Below are 17,162 nucleotides of genomic sequence, written 5' to 3'. Positions count from 1 at the left end.
GGACTCGTGGTTCTGGTTCTGACCCGGTTGGTGGCGGACATGGAGGACTCGTGGTTCTGGTAGTTTGTCTAAAGCTTTATTGATAACTGTTTACATCTCACAATGCATTCCACAACACGACTCCAGTGGAGTTTAATCAGCACAGGTGAAGAAGAAGAAGAAAGTTTATCATTCACGATTAAAGAAGCAGAAGAAACAGACGCTTTAAGCTCCGCCCACCTCACCTGGAAACAACACCTGGCGGAGGGAAACGCCTGGCCGTTTCCGAGGAGACGATGATCTAACAGGATTGTTCTACATGGTTCTACAGCTACCGAGCAGCGATGAAGAGTTTAGTGCAGCCCCTCCTCTTCCTCACAGCAGCCCCTCCCCAACCTGCTGCTGCCAGCCGGCTGTGATAGGCTGAGGGGAAGGGGGCGGGGCCAACCAGCTTTAAAATGTGTCTGAGACTCTGATTGGTTCACAGAAATAAAACAGAGATGATGGCGATGAGCATCATCATCATCATCATCAAAGCCACTGAACGATTCCAGAAACACAAAATAAGGAATTCTGAAATGATAAAAAACTTTAATCTGACAAATACATTAAGGGCAGCGCACACCTGATCCTCTTCCTCCTTCATTACCCCCCCTCACCCTCCTCTTCCTCCTTCATTACCCCCCCTCACCCTCCTCTTCCTCCTTCATTACCCCCTCACCCTCCTCTTCCTCCTTCATTTCGTTTCCTCCAGCCCCCGCCCCCTCCCATCAGGACTTCCTGAATCCGACCTTTGACCTCCCGTTCCTTCACTCCGCCTTACGCTTCAGTCCGGGAACCTTTTCCTGAATCCTAAAACACAAACAGGAAACACGAGGCAGGAAGTGAGCTGCCGTACATGTCAAAATAAAAGACTTTATGATGTTCTTCCCAGCAGCCCCTTAAAGGGCCAGTGGATGTTTCACTGTGAGGTCATCAGTAGGGGACAGAGGTCACTGACCTCAAAACTACACACATTGAGATTACAGACATAAAGTGAGGAAGCGCAGCAGCGCCACCTAAGGGTGAGAATATTAAGGTCTGTGTGGAGAAGCAGACAGAAGGTTCCCAGTAATACCAGTCAAATCTCCTCCCCCCCACTGGGATCCTGCTGTTTGATTTATTCATTCAATACAATCTCAACTCAATTATACAAAATGTTCATATCAGGATACGAGGTTACATCACCAGGTGGGCTCTTTCACATTAAAAGCCTGTGTCCTAAACTCACAGCTGGGCTTTTATTTTGAAACTGTTAACTTACTTTTCCACGACATCCTTGACCTGGTTGGTGACCAGCGCCAGGTAGTGATCGATCTGAGCCTGAGAGAGACAGGAAGTTAGAGCAGGACGGATCCCAGCAACACCCCTGATGCATTCTGGGTAATGTCAGGGTCCTACCTGGTGTTTCTCATAGATGATTGGGCAGCTGAACGCTCCGACCAGACCTGCAAGAGGAGGACATGATCAGAACCCAGAGGACGGCCCACTGCAGCGCCGCAGCAGAACCACCACCGGAGGGCGCCACCACCGGAGGGCGCCACCACCGGAGGGCGCCACCACCGGAGGGCGCTGCAGCGGAACCACCACCGGAGGGCGCCGCTGCTCACCCAGGATCAGCAGAGTGAGTCCGTTGAACAAAGCGCCAACGTAGGTCAGGATCCACATCAGAATCGCAAACTGCAGGATGAAAGGGGAGAAACTGGGTCAGAACCGATCAGAACCTCGTGTTTAATGATCCGTTTATCATCAGAACCAATCAGTACTGGACCCAGAGGTTCTGCCTCACCTTGATGGAGTCCACCAGGTCCTGCACCAGGAACAGACGCCTCAGCTCCTCGATGGTCCAGTTCAGCTTCTCCAGAATCCCGTCGCTGTACTTGTGGACCAGGTCCGCAGAGAGCGCCACCTCCTGGTCCAGGTACAGCCTGCGGGGCGGGAAAGAGGTGGGTCAAAAGGTTTCCATGTCTGCTTCTGAGGTTTGGTGGGATGTAAAACGGATTCCAGCTCCTGTTTGGGTTCATCTGAGCAGGAAACCTGCTTTGGTTCTGATCCACTTTGGTTCTGGTCCAGATTCTCTGAGCTCAGCTCCTGGTAATCCCAGTTAATGAGTCTGGACTCAGAAAGGTTCTGATCTGCAGCCAGAAGCGGATCAACCGACCATGGAGCTGGAATAATGCCATCTGGACCAGAACCGCTGAGCAGAACCAACACAACCAAAGTGGACCAGGAACCAGGAAGTGTTTATTATTCTGTTTTATAACATCTGAGGCACTGAATCTTAACGTGTCAGAACCGGGTCAGAACCGGGCCAGAAGCAGACTCACCTGAAGGGGTGGCCCTCATCGGACTTCTGGATGGCCTGCAGGATGCCCTTGTATATCCGGAAGCAGATGGTGACGGACAGCAGCGCCAGGCCGATGTAGGAACAGACGCTGACGATGCTGCAGACGCTGAGCGACAGCAGCAGCAGCAGCGCCGCGCCGAACACCACGCCCGTCGTCTTCACGTCGCGCCAGTACACCAGCTCCACCACTAGGGGGCAGACAGAGACAAGGTCAGCAGGGACGACCTCTGACCTGTGGAAGCCTGGTGACCAGAACCAGAACCAGAGCTTCACTGCTGAGTTGATAAACATAAATAACTGATTCAGGTGAAACGGACCAGATGAAGATGAAGGGAAACCTGGTTCAACCAACCGGACCAAGGTTCTGATCAAGGTCCAAACCGCGTGTCACTTCCTGCTGATGTCATGCTAAAGCTAAAGCTAACTTTGTGATTCTACAGCAGAACCAAACAGAGTGGTCCAGTCCAAGGTCCACATTCTTCCTGCAGTCCGTTCTGGACCAGAACCAGAACCACTTTGGTCCACTTGCTAAAGCAGGACAACTAGTCAAAGTTACACTCTCAAAAAACTGAAATAATTGGATTATTCTGGCTGAGGAGAAATCAGCTCGTTATTCATTTACTCTGAAAACTAGAGGAATATTCTTTAACAAAATATTTACTGATATTTAAATGTTTAGCTTGCTAGTTAAATATTTGTTTGAAGTTGTGTCATTAATATGATTGTTTAGTGTTATGAGTCTGACTTATTATCTGAATTATCTGTGAATCAGACAAACTGCGGCTTTAAACTGGACCGAAATATGAACTGAACACGATCGCAGCTTCGATTAACCCAGAAATGATCACTTCCGCTCAACTCGCCGCCACTTCCGCCTCGCTCCCCCCCGGTGTTAGCATGCTAACCGTTAGCTTCCTGCGGACAGCCATGTTCCCAGAAGAACCAGCGGCTGAGGCGGAGCAGGAGCAGCAGGAGGCTCCAAATGTGGCCGCCTGCCTCTTATGGTAACAGGCAGCCCGCGGAACCGGAGCCGCTAAAAATAGAGCCCGCTCCGCAGCGCGCTCCACCCGGCCACAGATCTGGTTTCACCGCCGCTCCGGTTCAACTCGTCCCGTTTGACCCGCTTCACCTCCCTCCTCCTCCCCGGACGGACCCCCGCCTCACGCGGGGACCGCACCTCAGAGTCCGGGTTACCCTCCGCAGGAGGCCCGGTCCGAGCCCCGGTCCGCTCCGAGCCCCGCTCCGCTCCGCCCGCCTCCCCGGCAGCCCAAGCCCGCTGCCGGAGCGCTACCACCGGACATAAAGCTCACTAACCCCGCTCGGCGTCCATGTTGAACCTCCCGGAGCTTCCAGCAGCAGCAGCGCGGCTCCGCCTCCAGCTGACCGGAGATCACGCTCCGTGGGCGGGACATGCGCAGCTCGGCCCCCACGAGGAGACGATCACCATATTTACTGATCTAATTCCAATACATGATCAATCAGCCAGCGAGGAGAGTTTATATTCACCGATTTATTAATAAATCTGGATCAATAACGTCAAAATGAGTTTATCGATCACAACAGGAAGTAAAGAAAACTATTTCCGTCTTTCAATATTTCTGCCGATATAAATCTGAAAAGTGCGGCGTGCCCTTGCTTTTCACCCAGAACCGGGTCTGGCTGCAGGTCTTCTGATCATCTGGACCAGTTTACAACCAGCTGGACTCAGGTCTGGGCTTTGACTAGGCCGTTCTTTCCCATGAATCAGCTCTGATCTCATCCATCCCATAATGCTCTGACCTGTTTCCCACAGCATGATGCTGATACCACCGGTTCTGTCCCAAACGAGTCAAAACCGCTGATCTGGGTTTCTGCGGTCCAGAACCGACCCGGTGCTGATAAACCCGGTTCAGTTGGCCCGGGTTGTAAAAGCAGGTCGTAAAAGCAAAATGCTGCAGATAAAAGGTCCAACATTCAAATCAGCTGCAGGACAGGTGCATGCTGGGAGAACAGGTCCAGCAGAACCAGAACCAGAGACACACACACAGCCGCTGAGTCAGCATGCAGCTGGATCTACGAAAACAGACCAGAACGAACCAGCTGGTTCTGATGGGTTCTGTTGTTTCCTCCCTGGTTTTGATCCAGAACCTCCAGCAGACAGAACCTGGCCCAATCAGAACCAGAAGACCTCAGAGCCGTTCTCCAGAACCAAACGGATCAATGATCTAAGCTGAGGGCCTGACCCGTTTGGACCTCTACGGACTCCAACTAACTGCTTGGTGAGCAGAACCCAGCAGCTGGTTCTGGTTCTGGTCGGACTGCACCTTTTACTGGAGTTCCACTTCAACCAATCATTAACCTGACCTTTGACCTGGCCCGCTGCACGTCCAAAGGTCCCGTCTGCGAACCCGACAACCAGACCCGATCAGAACCAACCAGAACCAGCCTACCCTGCTCCTTCCAGGACCAGCCGACCGGCTCCTTCCTCTCCATGCAGCTGCTCTCCATGCTGTCCGACCCGATCCGACCCGGTCCGACCCGATCAGCAGACACACATTCCCACCAGCCGGGCGAGCGAGCAGAGAGAGAGAGAGGCTGAGGAAGAGGAGGAGGAAGGACAGCAGCTCCTCCTGCTGTCAGCTGAACCGTGACGCAGCGCCTGGACCTCTTCTTCCTCCTCCTTCTCTTCTTTTTTCTCTTCTTCCTCCTCCTTCTTCTTTTTTCTCTTCCTCCTCTCTCTCCTCCAGATGAAACCTTTCTGCGTTATTCTCCATAATAACCCGGTTCTGACAAAACCAACTGGACCCACCCCATTGGAGCTGTGCCACCTCCTGTAACCACCTGCTCAATGACCTTTGACCTCCATGTGAGGCAGTGACCTCTGACCCCTGGGTCCTGATCTGAGAACAGTTCTGTAGAAACATCTGGACCTGCTTCCTGCAGATTGAAGGTCCAGATTATAATCTGCTGCGGTGGGACCAGCAAGGTCTTTGAAAACGTCGGGAAACATGGAGGATTTTAGTTTGAAACTAAATATTTAGCTTTATTGAGTTTGAAACTGAGATTTATAAATGAAACTGATTTTAAACTCCAGTATATTTTCTTATATCAATGTTAATTGATGAGTTTTTGACGGTAGCTTTAAGCGGCGCTCTGCAGTCACTTTCTGTTTTATTTAAGAAAAAGCTGCTGGTTCTGTTAGTGGCTGCATTCAGCCAGCAGGGGGCGCTGCTCCCTCTGCAGACATCAGACTTCATGTTGAATTAGTTTCACATCTGAAGCTTCAAAACTGAGTCGAACCCAGACAGCAGACAAGACTCCAGCTCCCATCATGCACTGGGGGATCAAGCTTAAAGGTCACCAACTCGACCTCTGACCTCTGGTCAGCCTGGAGAATCCATCTGCTGGCTATGAACATTATTCATTCTGACCCTTAATGATTCCTTTGAACAGTTCTTTTTCCAGCTGCTGTCAGTCTGAAAACCAAAAGCTTGTAAAGACAAGATGAAGGTTCTGATCCGGCAGCATAAACCTGACGGGTTGAACAGAACCGGCTCATCAACAAACACCTGCAGCATTTCCAGTTATCCAGGCGGACCAGACTGGAAGGAACCAGTAGGTTCCACAGAGTCATGATTAAAATCATTAGTGATTGCTAAAGGGCACTTCAGCTGCAGTGATTTTAATTAGGATCAAACAGAAAACCATAAAAATAAACTCATCACTTTCTCAGAAGATCAAGAATCAATTATCCAAATGGTTATTGATTACCAATGATGACCACCGCTCATTAAAAAGTTAGCTGTGCTACCTCTAAAGTTAAGGCCTTAGAGGTAGGCTTCACCTCTAACCACATGATAATTAGTGGAAGCTAATGCTAACAGGCTACAGCAACATGATTGGCTGAAGTGTGCCCACCACTGCAGCCTGGTAAATTGGCGCTGTAGAGCTAATTGAGCTAAGCATTGGCTAACACGCTAAACAAAACATTAGCTTTGCTATTTGAAAGGCGCCTTTAAAAAAGTATATTATTATTATGGTTATTTTTAGCACATATGTGGATTAGCAGAAGTGCTTCTACTAATAGCACTTCAGAATTTATCTAGAAAAATCCTTCAGGGGAAGCTAAGTGCTATAAGCAGAATGCTAAAGCACAAACAAAAGATTAGCCTTGCTGTTAGCGGATTAGCATCGTGTGTCCGCCACATCATTCTTTATTAAAATGTTTCACTGTTAGGTTGGGTTATTTTTGTAAATCAACTTTTATAATGGAGAAAAGTTTGTCTGTATTTATTCCACAAACATAATTTAAGGGTTTATTTGTTGAGATTGAACTGTCCATGTTAGTTTGTTCATAATTATTCTGTTTACTGACAGATATTTATAGCCACAGCAAACATTTAGTTTCAGGATCAGCTGATGCTGATGGTGGGTATGAATATATCTGAGCCAGAATAAACAGCAGCAGCAGAAACTGATGAGGCAGCAGATCAATGAGGCTGATCGGATCTGATCAGCAGCAGAACATTTGCTGACTGGTTTCTGGTGTCGCAATGCAGCGAGGAGGAGGAAGAAGAGGAGCAGCAAGAGGAGGTGGAGGAAGAGGAGGAGGAAGAAGAGGAGCAGCAAGAGGAGGTGGAGGAAGAGGAGGAGGAAGAAGAGGAGCAGGACCTCCTGCCTGGGTTCTGCTTCCTGATCCGTTTCATAACATTTTACTTTCTGATCTGATTAAAATCTTAAATTTTGTTGGTTCTGAATGTTTTTTCTGAACCCAGCAGCTCTGGAGTCGAGAACTGCAGGGAACAGAATGGTCCGGTCCGGTCCGGTTCTGGCGAGGGAGAGCTGGGGCCCCTTAGGCGGTGTTGGGTTGCAGAACCATATCTCCGGTTATTTCCAGAGCCGAGGAAAGCTCGGATACCGTCGTCTAACTCAACACCCTCATACTGAGGACAGCAGCTGGACCGGCCCGGTTCTGGTTCTGCTCACCAGGGAGCGAGAACGTTTCAGGGTGGAGGACGGGTTAGAGGAGAAAACATGAACTCAACAATGAACAAAATGCTCTAAAATCCAACAGAACCAAACGCAGGAGTTAATGTCGAACAGAACCAGAACAGAACCAGGACGATGCAGGAACAGAACAGAAGGGCGGAGTCAAACTGAAAGGTGGAGATGGATGGGATGTGGATAAAGATGGAGGTTCTGGTAGAAACCAAGGAGTTTGTGTTTGTGGGATCATGGGGAGGCAGAGAATGAGGAGGGCGGGAGGTGACCGGGGGTGGAGCATGGGGGGTGACATGGGTTGGGTGTCCATGCCGGGACGACTTTCTGTTACCTGCTCTTATGTTCAGGTTTGGCATCTTAAACAGTTTGCTGCCCACGGCGCTCCTCTGGGGGGCCGGCGGCTCGGGGTTCCCAGCCGGCAGACGGGTGGGTGGCGCCTGCCTCGGGGGGGTCTCCAGCTCAGCCTTGGTCTTCTGCGGGAGGCCTGGGTGAGGAGGTGGTAGGACCCCTGGCTCAGGGCTTCTGGGCTCAGAAACCTTTGTCGCGGCGGCGGGCATGTCCTTCAAGCTGAAGCCGAGGTCATCATCCAGGGGGATCTCTGGAGGCTTCGGGGATGAGAACTTGGAGGGGTCCAGAGCCTCGAGGAACTCATCGATCACACCTCGGGGCGGTCGCTCAATGAACTCAAACTCCTCTGAGGAGACCTCGTGCTCAGACACCTCCTCAGCAACCTCCGGCTCCTCCAGCTCCATCTTCAGGTCTTTCTTCTCCATTTCTACCTGGAAGCTGGCGGGGTTCTTGGCCATGGCTTCCAGAACAGGCGACAGGGAATCTGCGGTTGGAGACTCAGAGTCTGAATCTTCGGCAGTGGTCTTCTTGCTCTGAAAGTCAAGCGGCTCAAACCTTTCAGGCTTTTTGGGAGAATCCTTACTGGAGAACCAGTCTTTCTGCTCAATCTGGACAGGTTCCTCTGCTTGACCTTTGTCGGGATGGTCTCCTCTGCCTCCTTGACCAGATCAAAGGCTCCAAAGCTTTTGCTGTCTTCAACGGTTGTACCGTCTGCAGATCTTGCCTCCATCTCCTCGGTCATCTCCTTCAGGAGAGACACTTTGGTATCAAAAACAAACGGGTTGTTGGCAGATAGGTTGATCGGGGGGTTGGGAGACTCCATCATCCGGCGTTCCAGGATGGGGCTCTGTTCCTCAGGACTTCCCTCAGAAGAGCCAGAGTCCACTTTGTCAGGGTTGAGAGGGGAAGACTTCAGGATGTCTGGAAGCGACGGTGGCAAAGCAGAGTCCTCTTCATCTTCTTCCTCATCATCTTCTTTCAGACCAAAGGAGAACTGATTCATTGACTCCAAGAGGGGTTCACTGGCCGTTTTAGTGTTCTCAAAAAGTTTGCCCTCGTCTAGGATGGATGGTTGGTTTTCCTGGGACTCTCCAGTCTGCCTGTACTGGACCAGATCTGGTGTGGGACTCTCTGACATCTTGGTATCAGACTTCGGTTCTCCAAAATGGGAGTAGCCACTGTCGGCTAGCGGGGAATATCCGTCAAACGGTTATTATTCTTCTTTACCTCATAATTCAAGTCTTCATCTTCATCAGACTGGTTGCCACAAACGTCTGGTTCATATCTAGAGGAACTAATGGGTGTTGTGTCCTTGGTGAAGGAATCCATGCAGATCTTGGAGTTGTCTTCAGATGAGAGGAAAGGTGAATCCCAGTGCTCTGTTGGGTTAGAGGAGGTAAGGTGAGAATCATGAACCATCATCAGAGGGTTGACGGGGGAGGGGCCGGTGGAGGACCTGTCTGAGCTAATCATCTTCTCCTCGGGGGAAAACGAAATACCGCTGTCTTCACACGGATTATGAGGCCCCGAGTCTTTCCCTAAACTTAGGTAGGGAGCGGCTAGAGAATCTAGAAGGTCCTCTTTGGTTTTCCCACGTCCGGGTCCAGAGTCGCCTTCTTCGCCATCCCAAGGCATATTCTTGGAGAGAATAGTGGGGGGTGTGGTGGAGAAAGAGCCCAGGGGCGCAACAGATCCTGGGGGAGGGTGCTGGTTGGGACTCTCGGTCAGAGACAGCTCTTCCAGAGAGTCGGGTGAGTGGAGAGGGGACATAGGAGAGATGGGTGCAGGGGAGTCACCCTTCTGCCCAAGTTCTTGAGTAGAGAGGGAGGAGGGAGAATGCATACAGAACAAATATCAAAAACATACTCCATTCCTTACAGTGCCCACCACACCTGGGTACAATCCACTCTAAAGAAGGTTTCCAGAGAGACCCGGAGGTCCAGACCAGACAAAAGCTGCTGGACATTCACCACCAGTCCTCCATTCCCAAAAACAGAGAAGCCAGGTAGATTGATCCAAAGTTCTACAGCGACTGGTGAAAACATGAAGGATTGTTCTGATGGACATAATTTGGTCCACATGCAGTCCTCTGACTGGGACGTAAAGATTCTGGTTGAAAGGAGTGAGCAGCGCTAACAAGGCCAGACATTATGGGATGTGAAGGAATGGGCAGAAACCTGACCTGAAATCAGATTTCCTACCATCACTGAGGCGCTGGGTCTATTTTACTCTGGGGTTGGCTGGAGCTGCCTACAGCGGACAGAGGTCCGATGATAAAGCTTCTAGTGCCTCGTTTCCACTGATCGGTGTGTCAGTGCAACTTGGTACGACATTGTGTTTTCATTGTCAAAGTGGCCATACAATCATACCGCATCACTCCTGGACAGAGGAACGGTTCGGTTAAAGTGGAGATACTGGCAACATACAATACCGTCCATTGATGAGCAGACAGAAAAACATCAGCAGACATGCAAATGTAACGACTAATGTGTTATATTTGTCGTCATACTGCTATGATGCAACATTAGGCATTTGGGTTTAACCCAATCCGCCCTGTTACGGGTCCATCTGGCGGTAGACAGGTTCTCCTGTACATGGCGGATAATTACATAGCATACTGAACCGCAGCGCTCAGTGGAAACGAGGTGTTTAATCTGCTGCCAGTGATGTAGTACAGAAGAAGTTCTGCAGGTCCAAACCAGGCTCAGTAGAACATCTGGAGAACCCAGCTGCTCCTGTGTTCTGGTTCTGGGGGTTCAGGGATGGAAGCGTCTGTCTGATCCGTCCTCTGGTCTAAACATTGAGGCAGGATCTAGTCCAGGTGGTGCCCATAATCCATGCTCAGTGAGTCACATGATCCAACATGACGGTCCTCCTGCCTGACCTCGGTGACCTCGGTCAGGCTGGAGGACCGTCTGAACCACGATGCATCATCAACACTGGGTGACCTGCTGAAGGTCAGCTGACATGCTGGATCTACTGAGGAGGACGGAGGACGGAGGACGGAGGACTTGCCTGTAGGGAGCTGCATCAGAAGAAGAGGCTGAGCTTTAGCAGAAGAAGATGCATCTGCGGGAGGAGAGGTCAAAGGTCAGAGAGCAAGTCCAACCAGAATCAGGACGCATGCATCAGAATAAACTGAGCAGGACATGCTTTTATTTTGAAGTAGGAAGAAGAAATGCAATCACGTTAGCTTAGCAGGAAAGTTTAATTAGTTCTGGTCAAACCCAGTACAGGTTCAGATACCATGACAACGGTCAGCAAATCAAAATTTAACCGTTACATCACCAACCGCTGTCCAATCAGACCACAGAGCCGCTTCTGACCCGTCACTGACTGGGTTCTGGTTCCGGTTCTGGTTGAAGGCGGAAAACACGACAGCTCATTCAGAGAAATTGGTCCAGTGAGTAAATATTAATGATTTTATTAATAACTAGAAGAACTGTTCATTGTTTTTCATCAGTTCAGGCTGCAGAAGGAAACTGTTCACATCCTGGAAGAACTGTTCATATGTAAAAGGAACTGTTCACCCATCTGGTTCTGAAGTGAACCCATTTAGAACCCAGATTATCAAAAACAGAGAAACTTTGTTGGTCTTTTTGTCTGTTTGAAGGAAGCGGGTCGGATCAGAACCTCGGGCCGGTTCTGATGGATCAGCCGTCGTCAGAACCGGCCGTCAGTCAGGACTGAACCCTAATCAGGCAAACAGAACCAACTGACTGAGCTCCAGGTTCTGTTTGGATCGCTCATGATGAATCTGACCCGGTTCATCAGAACCAGTTCTAACAGCCTGAAGCAGAAACAGAACCTGGTGGGTTCTGTGGTTCTGATCCGACCCAGGAGGATAACAGTGACATGAATGAGTCCGGTTCTGGTTTCATTAGGAATGAAGCTGGTTCTGGTTCTGAAATCTCAGGAACCTTCGGCTGTAAACAAATCCGGGTCAGCTGCAGCTGGTTCTGACCCAGATCAAAACTCTTCCTCAGGGAGTCTGGACCGGCGCCAACAGATTAGAACCAGATTAGTGTCGACACATGGAACCCGGCTGCCGTCTGCCCGACCCAAACAGAACCTGGACCGCCTGACCCGACCCGACCTGAGGAGCCAGCCGGCCCACAAACAGGAACACGGTTCAGAACCTGGACCAGGTGTGGTTCTAGAAGAGCAGCAGGGTTCCATCTGGGTCGGTACCACTGCAGTTTCCAGTTTTGATTTCCAGTTTAAAATTTTACTTTACAAAAATATTTAACCCAAACCGACCCAAGACCGAACCAGAACCACCAGAACCATCAGAACCTCCAAAACCACCAGAACCATCAGAACCTCCAAAACCACCAGAACCACCAGAACCATCAGAACCTCCAAAACCACCAGAACCATCAGAACCTCCAAAACCACCAGAACCATCAGAGTCACCAGAACCATCAGAACCTCCAAAACCACCAGAACCATCAGAACCACCAGAACCATCAGATCCTCCAGAACCATCAGAACCACCACCAGAACCTCCAAAACCACCAGACCCTCCAGAACCACCAGAACCTCCAAAACCACCAGACCCTCCAGAACCATCAGAACCATCAGAACCACCAGAAATGCCTGAGCGAAGCCTGCTGGTTCCTGTAAGTGGAGAACTTCCCACTGGTTCTGATCCATGACCCAGTTCTGACCCGATGGTTCCTGCTCCACCTGGAGAAACTCTGAATGTTTTCTTATTATCTCTCAGTTCTACAGCGACTGGTGAAAACATGAAGGATTGTTCTGATGGACATAATTTGGTCCACATGCAGTCCTCTGACTGGGACGTAAAGATTCTGGTTGAAAGGAGGAGCAGCGCTAACAGGCCAGACATTATGGGATGTGAAGGAATGGGCAGAAAACTGACCTGAAATCAGGTGGCGGCCATCTTGGTTTACATATGGAGATCCTCAAGGCTCCGGTCTGGTTCCACTTTTCTTTTAATAAACATTCAATATTTGATCAAACATGAATTTTTCAGTGTTTTTTTCCATAATATGTTTTTATTCCTATGATACGACAATAAGAGTCCAAAGGAATCGCAGGTCTGTAAAAAGCTTTAATAAAATATAAGGTTAGTTTTGGTAACTTAACTTTTATCACTTTAACTTTGTACTCTTTCTCCACAGCAAGAGTACAAAGTTTGGAGTATTTTGGTTTTTATTAAAACACAGATTTTCTGACAGATAATCAGAAGTTCAGGAGTTTAAATGAATTAATCCACCAGCTGGTGGTCAGAGGGTCACTATGTTTTTATTTGTTTGTGTGGGAAACATTTTTGTGTGTATTAATTCCTGATGCACCTGAAACTGATCTTTGTAATAACTCTATTCACCAACCAAACCCTAAAAGGTTTAATATTAATGCTTGTTATAATAAAGTCACATATTTCCTCTGCTGTGACAAAAGGTTTTTGATACCAGCTGTAAAATCAGAATCCACATCATTAAACATGAAAAGTTTGATTCATCTGGTTACACAGAAGTTATTTATTCTGCTTTTGAAATGTTGAAACGTTTTGTTACAGAACCTCATGTTGATGTTTTGATCAAATCAGACAATAAAAGGAAACTTTGTGAAAATTCTTCACAAAAATGATTACTGATTTATGAAACTGTGTGTGAAAATTGTAGGTAATAACAGGCTGATTCCATAACTAGAATATGAGTGAAAAGTTCCATCACCAAGTGAAAGACATGATCTAGATTCATTCATTACTCGTTTTACATGTTTACACTTTGTGTACGTTTAATAGCTGCTAAAAGGTTATTTTCTAAAGGTGCTTTTAATCTGACAGTCTGATTAGGATTAATTGAGTCACATTAAGGTTTGATTTTATTCTTAGCAGTGAACAGAAAAAGGCCTCCCAGTAACTCCCAGTAACTCCAGTAACTCCCAGTAACTCCCAGTGACTCCCAGTAACTCCCAGTGACTCCCAGTAAACTCCCAGTAACTCCTCCAGTGCCTCCCAGTAACTCCTCCCAGTGCCTCCCAGTAACTCCTCCCAGTGCCTCCCAGTAACTCCTCCCAGTAACTCCCAGTAACTCCCAGTAACTCCCAGTGACTCCCAGTAACTCCCAGTAACTCCTCCCAGTGCCTCCCAGTAACTCCTCCCAGTGCCTCCCAGTAACTCCTCCCAGTAACTCCCAGTAACTCCCAGTGACTCCCAGTAACTCCCAGTAACTCCCAGTGACTCCCAGTGCCTCCCAGTAACTCCTCCCAGTGCCTCCCAGTAACTCCTCCCAGTGCCTCCCAGTAATTCCTCCCAGTAACCCTCCAGTGCCTCCCAGTAATTCCTCCCAGTGCCTCCCAGTAACTCCTCCCAGTGCCTCCCAGTAATTCCTCCCAGTGCCTCCCAGTAACTCCTCCCAGTACTCCCAGTGACTCCCAGTGACTCCCAGTAACTCCCAGTAACTCCTCCCAGTGCCTCCCAGTAATTCCTCCCAGTGCCTCCCAGTAACTCCTCCCAGTAACTCCCAGTAACTCCCAGTGACTCCCAGTAACTCCTCCCAGTAACTCCCAGTAACTCCCAGTGACTCCCAGTAACTCCCAGTGACTCCCAGTAACTCCCAGTAACTCCTCCCAGTGCCTCCCAGTAACTCCTCCCAGTGCCTCCCAGTAACTCCTCCCAGTGCCTCCCAGTAACTCCTCCCAGTGCCTCCCAGTAACTCCTCCCAGTGCCTCCCAGTAACCTCCCAGTGACTCCCAGTAATTCCTCCCAGTGCCTCCCAGTAACTCCTCCCAGTGCCTCCCAGTAATTCCTCCCAGTGACTCCCAGTAACTCCCAGTAACTCCTCCCAGTGCCTCCCAGTAACTCCTCCCAGTGCCTCCCAGTAACTCCTCCCAGTGCCTCCCAGTAACTCCTCCCAGTGCCTCCCAGTAACTCCTCCCAGTGCCTCCCAGTAACTCCTCCCAGTAACTCCCAGTAACTCCCAGTGACTCCCAGTAACTCCAGTGACTCCCAGTAACTCCCAGTAACTCCTCCCAGTGCCTCCAGAACTCCTCCCAGTGCCTCCCAGTAACTCCTCCCAGTGCCTCCCAGTAACTCCTCCCAGTGCCTCCCAGTAACTCCTCCCAGTGACTCCCAGTAACTCAGCCTTTCTCTGACTGAAGACCATTATCATGCTAACATGCTAACAGTAAACATGATGACATCATCAGCTGCTGCTCCAGTCACAGAGATGCTGGAGTTTGGGATAGACCCTCAGAGACATTCAACCTTCCTCTGGGATGTGGGGTCAAAGTTCAGGTCTTCTTCCAGGTTAAGCCTCCACCTTGCCATGGTAATGAAATGATGCTATAAAATTAGCAATGTTTCCTAACAGCTGGTAGATTTATGGTTTGGTGACTAAAAATGTTTCTGAAGGGAATAATCTGGATTAGAAATGATGGATTAATTTCAGGAAGGATCGGGTTTTTGTTTTCCTCCAGCAGAACCGCTGAGCCGATCGGAACCGGTCCAATGGGGCCAGACCTGTGTTTTCCTTTTGTTCTGGGTCTCGGCCCCACCCTGCCTCCATCCTCCAGGACGATCTGAGGCCTGCTCACCTTCACTCTGCTCCCCATCCTGAGGAACAAACACATCGCAACAGCACCAGAACCGGGCTGGACCGCTGCTGCGGACCTGAGCCCTGCAGCGGGTCCAGGCCCATGGACCGGTTCTGGACCGGATCCGGGGCCCGCAGGGCTCGGTCCGGATGCGGGTGGAGCCCGGACATTACCGTCAGCTCCATCCCGCTGGCCGGCGAGGAGCTGGGAATGCGGTAAAGCGACTGGGAGAGGATTCCCAGCGGATTCCTTTGTTGTGACGAATCTGGGCTGGGCTGAGCACCTGCGTCCATTATCGGACACGGCCTTGTCTGTTGCGTCGGCCCAAATCGACCCGTTCTGATCCACATAATTACACAACAGAGGACGTCCAACGTGCTGACACCAGTATAACACCAGTTTGCCCGCCGGACTTCGCGGAGCTTCTATATTAGGAAAGTTGCGCAGCTCAGCCCTGATGAAGCGTTTTTAGCATGTCGCTGTCCGATAATGGAACCAGCCTAAGCAGTACCGCTAGCCGCGCTGGAGCATGAAACGGTCCATTCCGCCACCGGTACCGCACACAGAACCAGCTCATATTCATCCAGACCCCCTCCCCCTCTCTCGGTCCCAGGAACCGGAGAGCCGATTAACGGGTAATTCACCGGGTCGGCACCGAACGTCCGCCGGTCCAAAACAGAACAGGTGGGCCGCATCAGCACCGGGCTCAACCTGCTGCACAATCTGCGGAGATGATCGGAACTTCCCGGTGAACGTTCCGATCAGCGGGATTCTGCAGCGGGATTTCTGCAGCGGGATTCTGCAGAGCCCACTGAGCGGCAGGCAGTCCGGCCTCAGCCCGGGCAGGACCCTCCTCCCCGGGCTGAGGCGCATCACCGCCCGGCCGCTCAGACTCAGCCTGACCGGAGATAAAGCACGAAAATCCGGTCAAAAACAACCCGGTGCCACTGTGGAACCGGTTCTGATGAAACCCAACAGCCTGGGTCAGATGTCCCGACTAAAGACAGCAGAACTGATCCCAGATACTCACACGAAGCCGGAGCCAGTGGTTCCTGTGTCACCGCGGGCGCTGCTGCCTCTGCGGGGATGGCGCTGCTTCTCGGGCTGCAGCCGCCAGGAGGGCGTCGCTCTGCGGGGCAGGAGGCTCCGCCGGGGGGGCCGGGCCGGGGCTCCCCGCCTCGGCACCGGGGGCCTGGCTTCTGGGTCCTTCAAAGGTTCTGGCACATTTTCCACTGGTTTGGTTCTAGTACGGTTCTGGCTCATAAACTTGTACAGGTTCTGGTTTCTGGACTGGTTCAGGTTCTGGTTTTGGACTGTTTCAGGTTTCTGGTTTTTCGACTGGTTCAGGTTCTGGTTTCTGGACCGGTTCTGCTTCTAGCTCCCAGACTGGTTCTGGTTCTGGTTTATGTATGGTTCTGGTTCCCGGACAGGTTCTGGTTATGTACTGGTTCTGGTTATGGTCGGGGAGGTCACAGTGGGCTCCTGCAGCCCACTCTCACCCTCTGCCCGGTGCCGGTCAAGGCGTCCTGAGCCCCGCCGACCAGGTCCACGATGTCGTCAGGGTTGAACAATTCGTGGCCGGGCCCAGGTCCAGCTGGGGTTCTGGTTCCGGTTCGGGCTGGTAGTGGTGGCCCTCGCTGAACAGGGGGGTGCTGGAAGAGACCTCCTCGTTGTCTGCCATGTTTCTGGCTCTGAAAAAGTTCCTCCCACAGTGGAAAAGTTCTGGTTCCGGAAGTTTTCCCCTCAGATTTTCCCCCTGAAACGAACGACGGTCGGGAAAAGCCACGGAACCGCTCCGGTTCGCTCCTTTTCTGTCCGACCGAGCCCAAGTGCGCCACGCACACAGCAGCCCACGGCGTCGAACCCGAGCCTCAGATGGCGAAACCGAGGGAAATCCCGCCAG

The 17,162-nt window shown here is 50.7% G+C and overlaps 1 pseudogene; it reads right to left on the bottom strand.

The window, feature by feature from the left end:
* Positions 1–62: 62 nt before the first annotated feature.
* On the bottom strand, positions 63–17,027 carry LOC129355940 (reticulon-4-like; annotated as a pseudogene).
* Positions 17,028–17,162: the final 135 nt, after the last annotated feature.

Source organism: Poeciliopsis prolifica, unplaced genomic scaffold (assembly GCF_027474105.1).
Source record: "Poeciliopsis prolifica strain line A6 unplaced genomic scaffold, Auburn_PproV2 SCAFFOLD151, whole genome shotgun sequence".
Taxonomy (NCBI): domain Eukaryota; kingdom Metazoa; phylum Chordata; class Actinopteri; order Cyprinodontiformes; family Poeciliidae; genus Poeciliopsis; species Poeciliopsis prolifica.
Note: the sequence above shows the minus strand (reverse complement) of the source record. Positions and strands in the feature narration are given on the sequence as shown.